This window comes from Panulirus ornatus, chromosome 20 (genome assembly GCF_036320965.1).
Source record: "Panulirus ornatus isolate Po-2019 chromosome 20, ASM3632096v1, whole genome shotgun sequence".
NCBI classification, from domain to species: Eukaryota; Metazoa; Arthropoda; class Malacostraca; order Decapoda; family Palinuridae; genus Panulirus; species Panulirus ornatus.
Genome location: NC_092243.1, coordinates 60,631,941 through 60,649,559, shown reverse-complemented (window position 1 = coordinate 60,649,559; position 17,619 = coordinate 60,631,941). Strand labels below are relative to the sequence as shown.

The 17,619-nt window shown below is 40.8% G+C and overlaps 1 protein-coding gene across 1 annotated transcript in view; it reads left to right on the top strand.

The window, feature by feature from the left end:
* Positions 1–17,619, top strand: part of l(3)05822 (lethal (3) 05822) — a 104,413-nt gene that overhangs the window by 13,270 nt on the left and 73,524 nt on the right. The window lies entirely within an intron of this gene.

Sequence of the window (17,619 nt, the reverse complement as noted above, 5' to 3'; positions counted from 1 at the left end):
AAAGGGTAGTGAGTGGTGGGATGAAGAAGTAAGATTATTAGTTAAAGAGAAGAGAGAGGCATTTGGACGATTTTTGCAGGGAAATAATGCAAATGAGTGGGAGATGTATAAAAGAAAGAGGCAGGAGGTCAAGAGGGGTGCAAGAGGTGAAAAAGAGGGCAAATGAAAGTTGGGGTGAGAGAGTATCATTAAATTTTAGTGAGAATAAAAAGATGTTTTGGAAGGAGGTAAATAAAGTGTGTAAGACAGGGGAGCAAATGGGAACTTCAGTGAAGGGGGCTAATGGGTAGGTGATAACAAGTAGTGGTGATGTTAGAAGGAGATGGAGTGAGTATTTTGAAGATTTGTTGAATGTGTTTGATGATAGAGTGGCAGATATAGGGTGTTTTGGTCGAGGTGGTGTGCAAAGTGAGAGGGTTAGGGAAAATGATTTGGTAAACCGAGAAGAGGTTGTAAAAGCTTTGTGGAAGATGAAAGCTGGCAAGGCAGCAGGTTTGGATGGTATTATAGTGGCATTTATTAAAAAAGGGGGTAACTGTATTGTTGACTGGTTAGTAAGGTTATTTAATGTATGTATGACTCATGGTGAGGTGCCTGAGGATTGGCGAAATGCTTGCATAGAGCCATTGTACAAAGTCAAAGGGGATAAAAGTGAGTGCTCAAATTACAGAGGTATAAGTTTGTTGAGTATTCCTGGTAAATCATATGGGAGGGTATTGATTGAGAGGGTGAAGGCATGTACAGAGCATCAGATTGGGAAGAGCAGTGTGGTTTCAGGAGTGGTAGAGGATGTGTGGATCAGGTGTTTGCTTTGAAGAATGTATATGAGAAATACTTAGAAAAGCAAATGGATTTATATGTAGCATTTATGGATCTGGAGAAGGCATATGATAGAGTTGATAGAGATGCTCTTTGGAAGGTATTAAGAATATATGGTGTGGGAGGCAAGTTGTTAGAAGCAGTGAAAAGTTTTTATCGAGGATGTAAAGCATGTGTACGTGTAGGAAGAGAGGAAAGTGATTGGTTCTCAGTGAATGTAGGTTTGCGGCAGGGGTGTGTGATGTCTCCATGGTTGTTTGATTTGTTTATAGATGGGGTTATTAGGGAGGTGAATGCAAGAGTTTTGGAAAGAGGTGCAAGTATGCAGTCTGTTGTGGATGAGAGAGCTTGGGAAGTGAGTCACTTATTGTTCACTGATGATACAGTGCTGGTGGCTGACTCATGTGAGAAACTGCAGAAGCTGGTGACTGAGTTTGGTAAAGTGTGTGAAAGAAGAAAGTTAAGAGTAAATGTGAATAAGAGCAAGGTTATTAGGTACAGTAGGGTTGAGGGTCAAGTCAATTGGGAGGTGAGTTTGAATGGAGAAAAACTGGAGGAAGTGAAGTGTTTTAGATATCTGGGAGTGGATTTGACAGCGAATGGGACCATGGAAGCGGAAGTGAATCATAGGGTGGGGGAGGGGGTGAAAGTTCTGGGAGCGTTGAAGAATGTGTGGAAGTCGAGAACATTATCTTGGAAAGCAAAACTGGGTATGTTTGAAGGAATAGTGGTTCCAACAATGTTATATGGTTGTGAGGTGTGGGCTCTGGATAGAGTTGTGCGGAGGGGGGTAGATGTGCTGGAAATGAGATGTTTGAGGACAATGTGTGGTGTGAGGTGGTTTGATCGAGTAAGTAACGTAAGGATATATATATATATATATATATTTTTTTTTTTTTTTTTTATACTTTGTCGCTGTCTCCCGCGTTTGCGAGGTAGCGCAAGGAAACAGACGAAAGAAATGGCCCAACCCCCCCCCCCCATACACATGTACATACACACGTCCACACACGCAAATATACATACCTACACAGCTTTCCATGGTTTACCCCAGACGCTTCACATGCCTTGATTCAATCCACTGACAGCACGTCAACCCCTGTATACCACATGACTCCAATTCACTCTATTCCTTGCCCTCCTTTCACCCTCCTGCATGTTCAGGCCCCGATCACACAAAATCTTTTTCACTCCATCTTTCCACCTCCAATTTGGTCTCCCTCTTCTCCTCGTTCCCTCCACCTCCGACACATATATCCTCTTGGTCAATCTCTCCTCACTCATTCTCTCCATGTGCCCAAACCATTTCAAAACACCCTCTTCTGCTCTCTCAACCACGCTCTTTTTATTTCCACACATCTCTCTTACCCTTACGTTACTTACTCGATCAAACCACCTCACACCACACATTGTCCTCAAACATCTCATTTCCAGCACATCCATCCTCCTGCGCACAGCTCTATCCATAGCCCATGCCTCGCAACCATACAACATTGTTGGAACCACTATTCCTTCAAACATACCCATTTTTGCTTTCCGAGATAATGTTCTCGATTTCCACACATTCTTCAAGGCTCCCAGAATTTTCGCCCCCTCCCCCACCCTATGATCAACTTTCGGTTCCATGGTTCCATCCGCTGCCAGATCCACTCCCAGATATCTAAAACACTTTACTTCCTCCAGTTTTTCTCCATTCAAATTTACCTCCCAATTGACTTGACCCTCAACCCTACTGTACCTAATTACCTTGCTCTTATTCACATTTACTCTTAACTTTCTTCTTTCACACACTTTACCAAACTCAGTCACCAGCTTCTGCAGTTTCTCGCATGAATCAGCCACCAGTGCTGTATCATCAGCGAACAACAACTGACTCACTTACCAAGCTCTCTCATCTACAACAGACTGCATACTTGCCCCTCTTTCCAAAACTCTTCCTTCCACAGAGCATCTCTATCAACTCTATCATATGCCTTCTCCAGATCCATAAATGCTACATACAAATCCATTTGCATTTCCTATGAGTCCACGGGGAAAATGAAACACTATAAGTTCCCAAGTGCATTTTCGTGTAATGATCATATCATCAGGGGAGACACAAGAGAGAAATATAAATCAGTTGATATACAACGAAGAGACAAAGCTAGGATGCCATTTGGTAAACATGCGATTGTCCAAGACCAAGGACATATATGCACATAGAATTGAATGCGACAGCGTATCTAGCATTATCAATCTTCTTTCATATGTTCTCTAATTTTCTCAGTATCATTCTACCATTAGGTGGCTGTTCAAACACCATCCGCAGGTAAAACATTAATGAGAGAATTAAAGAACATAAGAGGACTAGTAACTCTAAATAAGCTGTCGTATTCAATTCTATGTGTATTGGAGAAAACCTGATGCCAGCTTACACTAATATATATATATATATATATATATAAACAAATTGCAATTGAGTGGGAGAAGTATAAAAGAAAGAGACAGGAGGTCAAGAGAAAGGTGCAAGAGGTGAAAAAAAGGGCAAATGAGAGTTGGGGTGAGAGACTATCAGTAAATTTTAGGGAGAATAAAAAGATGTTCTGGAAGGAGGTAAATAGGGTGCGTAAGACAAGGGAGCAAATGGGAACTTCAGTGAAGGGCGTAAATGGGGAGGTGATAACAAGTAGTGGTGATGTGAGAAGGAGATGGAATGAGTATTTTGAAGGTTTGTTGAATGTGTCTGATGACAGAGTGGCAGATATAGGGTGTTTGGGTCGAGGTGGTGTGCAAAGTGAGAGGGTTAGGGAAAATGATTTGGTAAACAGAGAAGAGGTAGTAAAAGCTTTGCGGAAGATGAAAGCCGGCAAGGCAGCAGGTTTGGATGGTATTGCAGTGGAATTTATTAAAAAAGGGGGTGACTGTATTGTTGACTGGTTGGTAAGGTTATTTAATGTATGTATGACTCATGGTGAGGTGCCTGAGGATTGGCGGAATGCGTGCATAGTGCCATTGTACAAAGGCAAAGGGGATAAGAGTGAGTGCTCAAATTACAGAGGTATAAGTTTGTTGAGTATTCCTGGTAAATTATATGGGAGGGTATTGATTGAGAGGGTGAAGGCATGTACAGAGCATCAGATTGGGGAAGAGCAGTGTGGTTTCAGAAGTGGTAGAGGATGTGTGGATCAGGTGTTTGCTTTGAAGAATGTATGTGAGAAATACTTAGAAAAGCAAATGGATTTGTATGTAGCATTTATGGATCTGGAGAAGGCATATGATAGAGTTGATAGAGATGCTCTGTGGAAGGTATTAAGAATATATGGTGTGGGAGGCAAGTTGTTAGAAGCAGTGAAAAGTTTTTATCGAGGATGTAAGGCATGTGTACGTGTAGGAAGAGAGGAAAGTGATTGGTTCTCAGTGAATGTAGGTTTGCGGCAGGGGTGTGTGATGTCTCCATGGTTGTTTAATTTGTTTATGGATGGGGTTGTTAGGGAGGTAAATGCAAGAGTCTTGGAAAGAGGGGCAAGTATGAAGTCTGTTGGGGATGAGAGAGCTTGGGAAGTGAGTCAGTTGTTGTTCGCTGATGATACAGCGCTGGTGGCGGATTCATGTGAGAAACTGCAGAAGCTGGTGACGGAGTTTGGTAAAGTGTGTGGAAGAAGAAAGTTAAGAGTAAATGTGAATAAGAGCAAGGTTATTAGGTACAGTAGGGTTGAGGGTCAAGTCAATTGGGAGGTGAGTTTGAATGGAGAAAAACTGGAGGAAGTGAAGTGTTTTAGATATCTGGGAGTGGATCTGGCAGCGGATGGAACCATGGAAGCGGAAGTGGATCATAGGGTGGGGGAGGGGGCGAAAATTATGGGAGCCTTGAAGAATGTGTGGAAGTCGAGAACATTATCTCGGAAAGCAAAAATGGGTATGTTTGAAGGAATAGTGGTTCCAACAATGTTGTATGGTTGCGAGGCGTGGGCTATGGATAGAGTTGTGTGCAGGAGGATGGATGTGCTGGAAATGAGATGTTTGAGGACAATGTGTGGTGTGAGGTGGTTTGATCGAGTAAGTAACGTAAGGATATATATATATATATATATATATATATATTTTTTTTTTTTTTTATACTTTGTCGCTGTCTCCGCGTTTGCGAGGTAGCGCAAGGAAACAGACGAAAGAAATGGCCCAACCCCCCCCCCCCATACACATGTACATACACACGTCCACACACGCAAATATACATACCTACACAGCTTTCCATGGTTTACCTCAGATGCTTCACATACCCTGGTTCAGTCCATTGACAGCACATCGACCCCGGTATTCCACATCATTCCAATTCACTATATTCCTTGCATGCCTTTCACCCTCCTGTATGTTTAAGCCTCGATTGCTTAAAATCTTTTTCACTCCATCTTTCCACCTCCAATTTGGTCTCCCTCTTCTCCTCGTTCCCTCCACCTCCGACACATATATCCTCTTGGTCAATCTCTCCTCACTCATTCTCTCCATGTGCCCAAACCATTTCAAAACACCCTCTTCTGCTCTCTCAACCACGCTCTTTTTATTTTTCCATTCTGTTTATTGCTGGTAGTACATATGTCATCATCTTTTATGTCACTTTGTTGTAGAATAGTCTCCTCTCTTATCAGTGAAACTGGCTTTAGGACATGGGTTGTGTCTTCGATTGTAGATACAGATTCATGATAGTCATTTAAGATTCTTTCCATGGCTTCATTGTCTTAAACTAAGCTATAGTTTTCCTTAGTTAATGGACCAGTTGATTGGGTAATGACTCTCTTGCTTCTAACATAATTCTAAAACTACTTAGGTCTCTTTAGCTGTTCTCAGCTATGTATACTTCATACTGACATGCATTTTCATATAACTCTCTTACTTTCTCTTTGCAAATTTAGGTAAGTCTTTCTATTGTTTTGGTCATTGGTCACTTTGAGTTTCTTATTAGCTACTTTTTGAGACAACAGATGCTTATTCATCTCACAGCTCCACCACCTGGGTTTTGTTTTAGAAATAGACTATTACACATTGGCACTTATGTTCCCTCTACTGCTTTGAAGGTTTTACTGAAACTTTTCCAAGCCACATTCATGTTGTTTTCATTGACCATATGCCAGGATTGCTTGTTGAGAGCAATGCAGAGATCATTAAAAATTTCCACATTTAGAATTGGATATTTTCTTGTGCCTGTTATGTTGACTTATTGGACATGCAGTCTTGAAAGTGACCTCAAAAGTAATTTATTTGTTGGTGGTCACTTATACCAAACTTTTCTCCAGTTTCAAGATTACTAGCAAGATCCCCATATGTTTTTACAATTAACTCTAATATGCTCTCCTCACAAGTAGGTTTTTCAACTAACTGATTAGAGCACTTCCAAGTAAATTAGATAGAGCTACTGGAAAGGGATTCTCTCTGTTTAGATAGTGGTATGTTGAAGTCTCCAACTATGATAGAGTCTTTTTCATTACAGATTTCTGCTAAATGATCATAAAATCTTATGTCACTTATGATGTCTGAGCTGGGGGCCTATAAACTATTCCTGCTATTATTTTGTAACAAAATATATCGTAAATTTCCACAGTGGGATTTAGATTAGATTAACAAAAAGCGCTGATTTTGTATCTTCCATATATCTCTTCCTCATCTTGATGGACCTTTTAATCACTGTGCTCAAGTACATTCTTAAATTTTTTTTCCAGTTTGTTATACACTGTCATTAGCTCTAGATTTTTGTGATAGGTATCTAGTAGACATTGCTTTAATTGGATTGATTTTGTAGATTCATCCCCATGTGTAAAGAAAGCCAAAAGTTGAAACTTCATACAGTGTTGGCTGTAGTTCAGTAGTAAACCTTAATGATGTTTGTTTAAAAATCAGGATTAATTTGTATGATTTTAGTTTGCTATAATGTAAATTTATCTTAAACTATGACAAAAACAGGCAACCTTACATATGTTTAGCTGATATGTAAGTAAACAGTAAGTGTATTTCATGATTATCATTGCTTTACAGATATTAGGCCAGTGCGACGTGCTCCTCCTCCCCCCAGATCTCGAACAACAGGCAACAACCACGGTAAGAACTTGAATGACATTTATGTTTGTTTAATATATATGAATTTTTTGGGGGGTCCTGGATGTAGCTATTGAATACTCTAGAAACATGATTTTCTTCAAGAATTTTGTTTGAGTATAGAATGGAAAAAGGTGAGAACAAAGGACATAAGGGGAGTGGGGAGGAATGGGATGTATTCAGGAAGCAGTGATGGCTTGCGCAAAAGATGCTTGTGGCATGAGAAGCGTGGGAGGTGGGCAGATTAGAAAGGGTAGTGAGTGGTGGGATGAAGAAGTAAGATTATTAGTTAAAGAGAAGAGAGAGGCATTTGGACGATTTTTGCAGGGAAATAATGCAAATGAGTGGGAGATGTATAAAAGAAAGAGGCAGGAGGTCAAGAGGGGTGCAAGAGGTGAAAAAAAGGGCAAATGAGAGTTGGGGTGAGAGACTATCAGTAAATTTTAGGGAGAATAAAAAGATGTTCTGGAAGGAGGTAAATAGGGTGCGTAAGACAAGGGAGCAAATGGGAACTTCAGTGAAGGGCGTAAATGGGGAGGTGATAACAAGTAGTGGTGATGTGAGAAGGAGATGGAATGAGTATTTTGAAGGTTTGTTGAATGTGTCTGATGACAGAGTGGCAGATATAGGGTGTTTGGGTCGAGGTGGTGTGCAAAGTGAGAGGGTTAGGGAAAATGATTTGGTAAACAGAGAAGAGGTAGTAAAAGCTTTGCGGAAGATGAAAGCCGGCAAGGCAGCAGGTTTGGATGGTATTGCAGTGGAATTTATTAAAAAAGGGGGTGACTGTATTGTTGACTGGTTGGTAAGGTTATTTAATGTATGTATGACTCATGGTGAGGTGCCTGAGGATTGGCGGAATGCGTGCATAGTGCCATTGTACAAAGGCAAAGGGGATAAGAGTGAGTGCTCAAATTACAGAGGTATAAGTTTGTTGAGTATTCCTGGTAAATTATATGGGAGGGTATTGATTGAGAGGGTGAAGGCATGTACAGAGCATCAGATTGGGGAAGAGCAGTGTGGTTTCAGAAGTGGTAGAGGATGTGTGGATCAGGTGTTTGCTTTGAAGAATGTATGTGAGAAATACTTAGAAAAGCAAATGGATTTGTATGTAGCATTTATGGATCTGGAGAAGGCATATGATAGAGTTGATAGAGATGCTCTGTGGAAGGTATTAAGAATATATGGTGTGGGAGGCAAGTTGTTAGAAGCAGTGAAAAGTTTTTATCGAGGATGTAAGGCATGTGTACGTGTAGGAAGAGAGGAAAGTGATTGGTTCTCAGTGAATGTAGGTTTGCGGCAGGGGTGTGTGATGTCTCCATGGTTGTTTAATTTGTTTATGGATGGGGTTGTTAGGGAGGTAAATGCAAGAGTCTTGGAAAGAGGGGCAAGTATGAAGTCTGTTGGGGATGAGAGAGCTTGGGAAGTGAGTCAGTTGTTGTTCGCTGATGATACAGCGCTGGTGGCGGATTCATGTGAGAAACTGCAGAAGCTGGTGACGGAGTTTGGTAAAGTGTGTGGAAGAAGAAAGTTAAGAGTAAATGTGAATAAGAGCAAGGTTATTAGGTACAGTAGGGTTGAGGGTCAAGTCAATTGGGAGGTGAGTTTGAATGGAGAAAAACTGGAGGAAGTGAAGTGTTTTAGATATCTGGGAGTGGATCTGGCAGCGGATGGAACCATGGAAGCGGAAGTGGATCATAGGGTGGGGGAGGGGGCGAAAATTCTGGGAGCCTTGAAGAATGTGTGGAAGTCGAGAACATTATCTCGGAAAGCAAAAATGGGTATGTTTGAAGGAATAGTGGTTCCAACAATGTTGTATGGTTGCGAGGCGTGGGCTATGGATAGAGTTGTGTGCAGGAGGATGGATGTGCTGGAAATGAGATGTTTGAGGACAATGTGTGGTGTGAGGTGGTTTGATCGAGTAAGTAACGTAAGGGTAAGAGAGATGTGTGGAAATAAAAAGAGCGTGGTTGAGAGAGCAGAAGAGGGTGTTTTGAAATGGTTTGGGCACATGGAGAGAATGAGTGAGGAAAGATTGACCAAGAGGATATATGTGTCGGAGGTGGAGGGAACGAGGAGAAGAGGGAGACCAAATTGGAGGTGGAAAGATGGAGTGAAAAAGATTTTGTGTGATCGGGGCCTGAACATGCAGGAGGGTGAAAGGAGGGCAAGGAATAGAGTGAATTGGAGCGATGTGGTATACCGGGGTTGACGTGCTGTCAGTGGATTGAATCAGGGCATGTGAAGCATCTGGGGTAAACCATGGAAAGCTGTGTAGGTATGTATATTTGCGTGTGTGGACGTATGTATATACATGTGTATGGGGGTGGGTTGGGCCATTTCTTTTGTCTGTTTCTTTGCGCTACCTCGCAAACGCGGGAGACAGCGACAAAGCAAAAAAAAAAATATATATATATATATGAACGCCCACATACGCACATATACATATGTTTGAAAGTATCACAATTTTGCGCGTTATCAGGCATATTCCTATGAGTTCACTTGTTTACCAAATGGCGTCCTAGCTACGTCTCTTTGTTGTATATCAACTGACTTATATTTCTTTCTTGCATCTCCCTTGATGATGTGATTATTGCACGAAAGTGCACCTAGGAACTTATTGTGTCTCATTTCCCCATGGACTCATAGGAACATACATATGCATACCTATCAACATATACATACACATACGCAGACATTACATACATACACATTTACATATTCATACTAGCTTGCCTTCATCCATTCCTGTCACTACCCCACCCACATGAAAACAGCATCCCATCTCCTGCTACAATGAGGTAGCGCCAGGAGTACAGACAAAAAAGACCACATTTGTTCATACTCAGTATTTAGCTGTCATGTGTAACGCACCAAAACCACAGCTCCCTATCCACATTTAGGCCCCAACAGACCTTTCCATGGTTTACCTCAGATGCTTCACATACCCTGGTTCAGTCCATTGACAGCACATCGACCCCGGTATTCCACATCATTCCAATTCACTATATTCCTTGCATGCCTTTCACCCTCCTGTATGTTTAAGCCTCGATTGCTTAAAATCTTTTTCACTCCATCCTTCCACTGCCAATTTGGTCTCCTTTTTCTCCTTGTTCCCTCCACCTCTGACACATATATCGTCTTTGTCAATCTTTCCTCACTCATGCTTTCCACATGTCCAAACCACACTCATTTTATTTTCACACATCTCTCTTACCCTTACGTTACTTACTCAGACATTTCATTTCCAATACATCCACCCTCCTTAGTACAACCCTATCTATAGCCCATGCCTCACAATCATATAACATTGTTGGAACTACTATTCCTTCAAACATGCCCATTTTTGCTCTCTGAGACAATGTTCTCTCCTTTCACACATTCTTCATCGCTCCCAGTACCTTTGCCCCCTCCCCCACCCAATGACTCCCTTCCTCTTCCATAGTTCCATCTGCTACTAAGTCCACTCCCAGATATCAAAAACACCTCACTTCCTCCAAGTTTTCTCCATTCAAACTTACATCCCAATTAACTTGTTCCTTCACCCTACTGAATCTAATAACCTTGCTCTTACTCACATTTACTCTCAACTTTCTCTTTTCACAAACTTTTCCAAACTTGGTCACCAATCTCTGCAGTTTCTCACACAAATCAGCCACTAGAGCTGTATCATCAGCGAACAACAACTGACTCACTTCCCAGGCCATCTCATCCACAACAGACTGCATACTCGCTCCTCTCTCCAAAACTCTTGCATTTACCTCCCTAACCACCCCATCCATAAACAAATTAAACAACCATGGGGACATCACACACCCCTTCCGCAGACTGGCAGTCACTGGAAACTAATGACTCTCCTCTCTTCCTGCTCATACACATGCCTTACATCCTTGTTAAAAACTTTTCACTGCTTCTAACAACTTACCTCCCACACCATATACTCTTAAAACCTTCCACAAAGCATCTCTATCAACCTTATCATATGCCTTCTCCAGATCCATAAATGCTCCATACAAATCCATTTGTATTTCTAAGTATTTCTCACATACATTCTTCTAAGCAAACACCTGATCCTTACATCCTCTTCCACTTCTGACCTCATCCCTTTCTTCCCCAATCTGATGCCTTCACCCTCTCACTCAATACCCTCCCATAAGATTTCCCAGGAATACTCAACAAACTTATGCCTCTGTAGTTTGAACACTCACCTTTATCCCCTGTGCCTTTGTACAGTGGCACTATGCATGCATTTCACCAATCCTCAGGCACTTTACCATGGTCCATACATACATTGAATATCCTTACCAACCAATCAACAACACAGTCACCCCTTTTATTAATATAGTCCACTACAATACCATCCAAACCCACAGCCTTGCCGGATTTCATCTTCCTCAAAGCTTTCAATACCTCTTCTCTCTTCACCAAATCATTCTCCCTGACCCTCTCACTTCATACACCATCCCAACCAAAACACCCTATATCTGCCAATCTATCATCAAATGCATTCAACAAACCTTCAAAATACTCACATCATTTCTTTCTCTCTCCATCACTACCTGTTATCACTTCCCCACTTGCTCCCTTCACCGATGTTCCCATTCGTTCTCTTGTCGTATGCACATTATTTACCTCTTTCCAAAACATCTTTTTATTCTTTCTAAAATTTAATGATACTCTCTCACCCCAACTCTCATTTGCCCTCTTTTTCAACTCTTACACCTTTCTCTTGACCTCTTGCCGCTTTCTCCCAGTCATTTGCCTCTACTTCCTTGCAAATATCTTCCAAACGAGAATTGTATAAGCATTATTTGCAGGGCAGGAGTGCAAGTGATTGGGAGAATGACAAGAAAAAGTGGCAAAAGCAAAATTGGAAGGTAAAGGAATTTGAAAAGAGGGCAAATAAGAGTTGGGATGAGTAACTTTCAGGAGACTTAAGGGAGCATAAGCAAATGTTTTGGAAGGAGGTTGATAGCATAAGAAAAACAAACACAACAAATGGAGACATCTTTTAAGTTGGTAAATTGGTAAGTTATAACAATCTAAGATGAGTTGGAGAGGAGATGGAGTGAGTGTTTGCAGGAATGTTAAATGGGTTCATTGTTAGGGTAGTACATTTGGGATGTTTTGGACGTGGAGGCATGTGAAGTGAGAGGGTGAAAGAAAATGGTGTGGTGACAAGGAAAGAGGTAGTGAAAGCCTTGCGTTAGAGGAAGTGCGATAAAGTAGGTGGACTTGATTGAATTTTTTAAGAGTAACTGTTGTCAATTGGTTTGTTGGGATAAAAACAGACAGCCCGTGTACCACATCCTTCGTAGTATTGAAGGTTTCTTGCTCAAGGAATAATTGATTGAGGTGTAGGGCCGCTGTTGGAGTGCAGCAGCAGAGATTGTGTGTGTAGTTTAGGATGTTTTCAGTTCAGAGAAGGGAGTACAGAGTGATCGTCTCATGGTTCAAATGTACGTCATACCCAGTGAATGATGCAATAGATTGTATTCTTTATATATTTTTCTGCACATTCCTCTTAATTAGGTTCATTTCTAATTCCCCCATTGATAATATGTTACACATTGATAAAAGTAATGGAGATATGGGTGGTACAGTAGAACAGTTGCAATTCAGGCAGGTGAAGCAAGGCAAGATGAAAAATCATATTTTAGTAAAAAATATTAACTTTTAATTGATTGAGATGGTAAATTGTACCTCGTTTATATATTTCAGATATTCTTTGTATGTAGTTCTCTTTAGTAGTTTATTACCTTGTGGATGAACTGATAATCATTTACATTGAAAGAATATATGACAAAACCCTGCCTAGCATATCCCATTGTCCTGAAGAATTGTGCCTAATAGGCAGATGTTCGTCTCATTTTCTGTATGTGTCGTATATTATTTGCATTGCTTGAATAACATTCTGAGTCTTATTTAGTACATTATTTCCATTTTTTACTTATTTTGAGTATATTTCTTTTCCTTTTTTCCATGATCCCTAACTTCTTATTGACATGTAATTGAATGTCATGATATAGCATGATTTGATGCAGTATGAACTTTGGTACCTATTTTATGCTATACCACAACCCTATTGTACTTATTCAGTCAACCCTCTCCATACCATGTATTTTCCTCAAACTTTACATTTCCAACACATGTACTTTTTATACTTTCTGATTTGTAGCCCATGCATCCATACATCACTGGTACATTTCAGACATAACCATTTTTGCCCTCCCAAATAGGGACCTCACTTTCCACATGTTCCACAGTGCTCTCAGATCCTTTTCCTCCTCAACCAACTTGAGACTCATCTCTGCTTCCACGATTCCATTTGTTGCTGTGTCTGCTCCCAGGCATCTAATACACACTGCTTCATTCAGGTTTTCTCCATTCAAACTCACATTCCAATAACCTGTTTCTCTGTTCTGCTTAACCTAATATCCATTTAAACTTACATTTCGGATAACCTGTCTCTGTGCTGCTAAACCTAATAACCTTGCTTTTATTCACATACTCTCCCAAACTCAGGCATAATCTAATGTAGTTTCTCACTTGACTCTGCCATCAGCAAACAACAATTAACTCATTTCCCAGCCCCCCCAGACTACATACCTGCCCCTCTCTCCAAGACCTTTACATTTACCTTTCTCACCACCCAGTCCTTATACAAAGTAAATGGCCATTGTGTCATCACAAACCCCACTGCAGATCCATCTTCACCTGGAACCACTCACTCTCTGTTGACCATTCACACGCATGCCTTGTGCTAAAAACTCCTCACTGCTTATGATAGCTTTCCTCCCATCATAAATATGTATTACTTTTCAAAAACCAAATCTGTCAACCCTGTCATATGCTTTCTCTAGATCCATAAATGCTACATACAAATCCTTCTGTTTCTCGTAAGTATTTCTCATAACCATTCTTCGAGGAAACACATGATCCACATATCCACCTTCTCTCCAGAAACCACATTGTTCCTCCCTAGTCTAATGCCTTGTGCATACCCTTACCCTGTCAATCACCACTAATCTGTACAGTTTACCAGGTACACTTATTATTTATTTCATATATATTTATATCTCCGATGACCGTTCCCTCTGGGAATTTCCATCAAAGGGTGGCCACAGCAGAAGTCTTCACTTATCCCTCTCCTTACATCTTTCCCTCACATGCACCATTCGACATATTCCACCATTTCTTTCCCTCCAGTATTCCTCCACCCTATTTGCCCATGTCACAGGTGGTCTTCCTCTCACACCAACTCCTTTGATTGTACTCGCGTACTCTCTCCTTGTAAACTCCTGGTCTTGTATCCTTTCCACATGCCCAAACCACCTCAAAGTATTATGTTTCGCCCATTCTACTGCTCCATAATTCATTTCCTTTGCATTCTCTGCCATACCACTCCTATCATACACCTTTTCATTCCATCTGGTCACACCACATGCTCTTCTCAAACAGCTCATATCCACAGCCTGGATTCTTAACCTCTGTGACTCATTCCATATCCATGTTTTGGCTGCATAGGTCAGGGTTGGAAGGAATATGTTGTCCCTTAATCCTCTCTTCTTTTCCGTATTTACACTTCTACCCTTCATTATTCTGTTAAGAGACCCTGTGACTCTTCTACCTTGTACTGTTCTCACCCTTATCTCTCCTTCCTTATCACCAGACTTACCCAAGACAGCTCCTAGATACTTATATTCTCTCATTTCGTCTCCCCTTCCCCATATTTGAAGCACAGTTAAGTACTCTTTCTTTCACCCTGTATGGGTTTACGAAATCTATACTTTCACTCTGTTTCCTTTCGAACACCATTTCTTTACTTTTACCTGCATTTACCTTCAGTTACCTATGCTTACACAAATCATAAAACACACAACCTTCTGTAACTCTTCACTCTCAGCAAACAACACATTATCATCCACAAACAGGCATTCCGCTATCCACCATATCTCATCGCCACACTCCATCTCTGTGCCGCTTTTCCCTAGTTTTGCTTTCATCTCTCTTATTGCTCCATACATGTTTATTATAAAGCCACGGTGACATCACACGGCCCTGCCTCACACCTACATGTATCCCAAAGATTTCACTCGGCTCTCCATCCACTCTTACACATGCATTTGCTCCTTTATAGAAGGCTTTCACACCATCCAACAGTTGTTCCCCTATACCATATTTCCTTAATACATCCCAAAAAGCATTCCACTTGACTGTCATATGCTTTCTCCAGATCCATAAAAGCTGCATACAACTTCTTACCTTTCAGTAAATACTTTCCCAAAGTCATCTTTCCCACAAAAATCTAATCCACTCATGCCTTATCTTTCCTAAAACCTTCTTGCTCTTCTTTTGTTCTGCATTCAGTCACTTCCATCACTCTGTCAATTAACATTCTTGGTTTCACTTTTCCTGATATAATTAACAGACTTATTCCCCTATGATTGCTACTTACATCCCTAGTTTTTTTTTTCCTTTGAACAAGCGAAGACAATAATAGCTTTCACCTAGTCCTCAGGCATAACCTTCTGTTTCCAATCTAGATTATATATCAGATGCATCCACTCTATCACACTTTCTCCTCCATACTTCAGCATTTCAGCTGTAATCCCATCCATTCCAGGTGGTTTTCCTACTTTCAGGCTCATTATTGTCCTTCTTACCTTTGTTTTTGCCATAGGCCTTTGCACTTGTACCCTCTTCCTCCCATCCTCCATGCCCATGCATGTAACAGCTGCTGCCTCTCCTTCTTTCACATTTATCACTTCTTCAGAATACTCTTTCTGTCTTCCATTCATGTCCTCCTTAACAAAGTAATACCTCTGTATTTCAAACACTTATCCTTTTTCCCCCATTGCCTATACATGGACAATTCATGGACTCTGCCAAGCTTCAGGCTCCTCACCATGTTCTATACATATATTGAAAATTCTAACTAACCAGTAAACAGCACAGTCACCCCCTTTTTGAAGAAGTTCAATTGCAGTACTATCCATTCCAGTCACCTTTCCTTATTTCATCATATGCAAAGCTTTCACCAACTCTTCTTTCATAACCAAACCACTTGCCATGACTCACACTTTGCTCACCACCTCAACTCAAACACCCTACACCTGTCTCCCTATCATCAAACATATTTAACAATCCATCAGATTACTTTCTCATTCTGTTTTTTTCCTTTTCACTACCTGTTACCACTTCCCCATTTGCCCCTTCAACTATGTTTCCATGTTTTTTCTTTCTTACAATTAGCTTCCCTTCAAAACAACTTATTCCTTATGAAGTTTGCTGACACTTGCTCACTCAAACTCATTTATCCTCTTTTTCAGCTCTTGCACCTTCCTCTTGACCTCTTGCCACTTATAGTACATCTTTGTCATTTGCATTTCTTTGTAAATACCACCCATACATCTCTCTTTTCTCTTTCACTAGCAATTTTACTTTGTCATCCCACCATTCACTACCCTTTCTCACCTACAGATCTCCCATCTTTCACATGCTACACACTTTTCTCACATGCTATCTCTAATTCCTCACCAGTCCCTTAGCTTTGTTTACTTTCACCTTTTACAATTCTTCAATCAATCTCTCTTGATATTTCTTCACACATCTCTTTTCCAGGCTCTCTTACTTTCACCACCCTCTTACCAATATCATTTCCTCTTTTTCCAAAAACCATTACAAATCTTTACCCTCGCCTCCATCAGGTAATGATGAGACATCCCACCAGCAGCCTTTCTCAACACATTCACATTCAAAAGTCTCTCTTTTGCATGCCTGTCAGTTAGAAGTTGAAATACAAGAAGGGAAGGATTCCCTTAAACACACACACACACACACACACACACACACACACACACACACACACACACACACACACACACACAAGCTTCTGCCCCTTTTAGTCGCCGTGTGACACACACTGAATTTGTGGGTAGAATTCCTTCTCACCTATTCCCAGAGATAGCTAGAAATATAAATTGTAAATAAAAGACAGCACTTGCTCTTTACAATGCTTCTTCAAACCATAACTGTGGCTTAGACCCCGTCTTTTTTTTATTTCAAGATTTCTGTGAATCTCACGAACCATCAGAATAAAAAAGTTATGATTTCCACGGAACTGCAGAAAAAGCTCATGTCTGATGTACATAACTTTCCCCACCTTTCTACCCCAGGACCCCTTCCTATGGGACTCCTGCTGTGCTCAGGAGGCCAGTCATGTCCACTGGACAAAACCACAAGTATGGTGGTACTGTATATACATCTTTGTTGGGTGAGTGCAGGACAAGGGAGGAGTGAGTTTTTTGTATGGAAGTTGCATCTTGGGATATAAGAGCTTTTGAAATGTGCTGAATTGTTTATAAAGGGGTGATATCTAGAGTGCAGGCAAGGTAGGTTCTCTGTTGTATGTTTGTGGATTATAGTTTTGCCATGTTACTACTTCATAGGGGAGTCTGGGAATGATCGTGCAATGAGTTGTAAGACTAATTATTCAAGTGTCAAGGGTAGCTCTGAGAGCTGCATGATACAGGGATATGTATGTCTTTCATCAAATTTTCTTATCGTTCTTATTTCCATTCTGTATCGTTGTTTTAAGGTAGCTGTTTACTGCTCTACTAAAGCATTTTTTTTTTTTTTTTTTTTTTACCTGCATCAGTATTTCCACTGAAGGCAAGCCGTCATAAGTGCCCTTAGAATCTGTAAGCACCAAGGTCTGATGAGCACTCATTATTATTG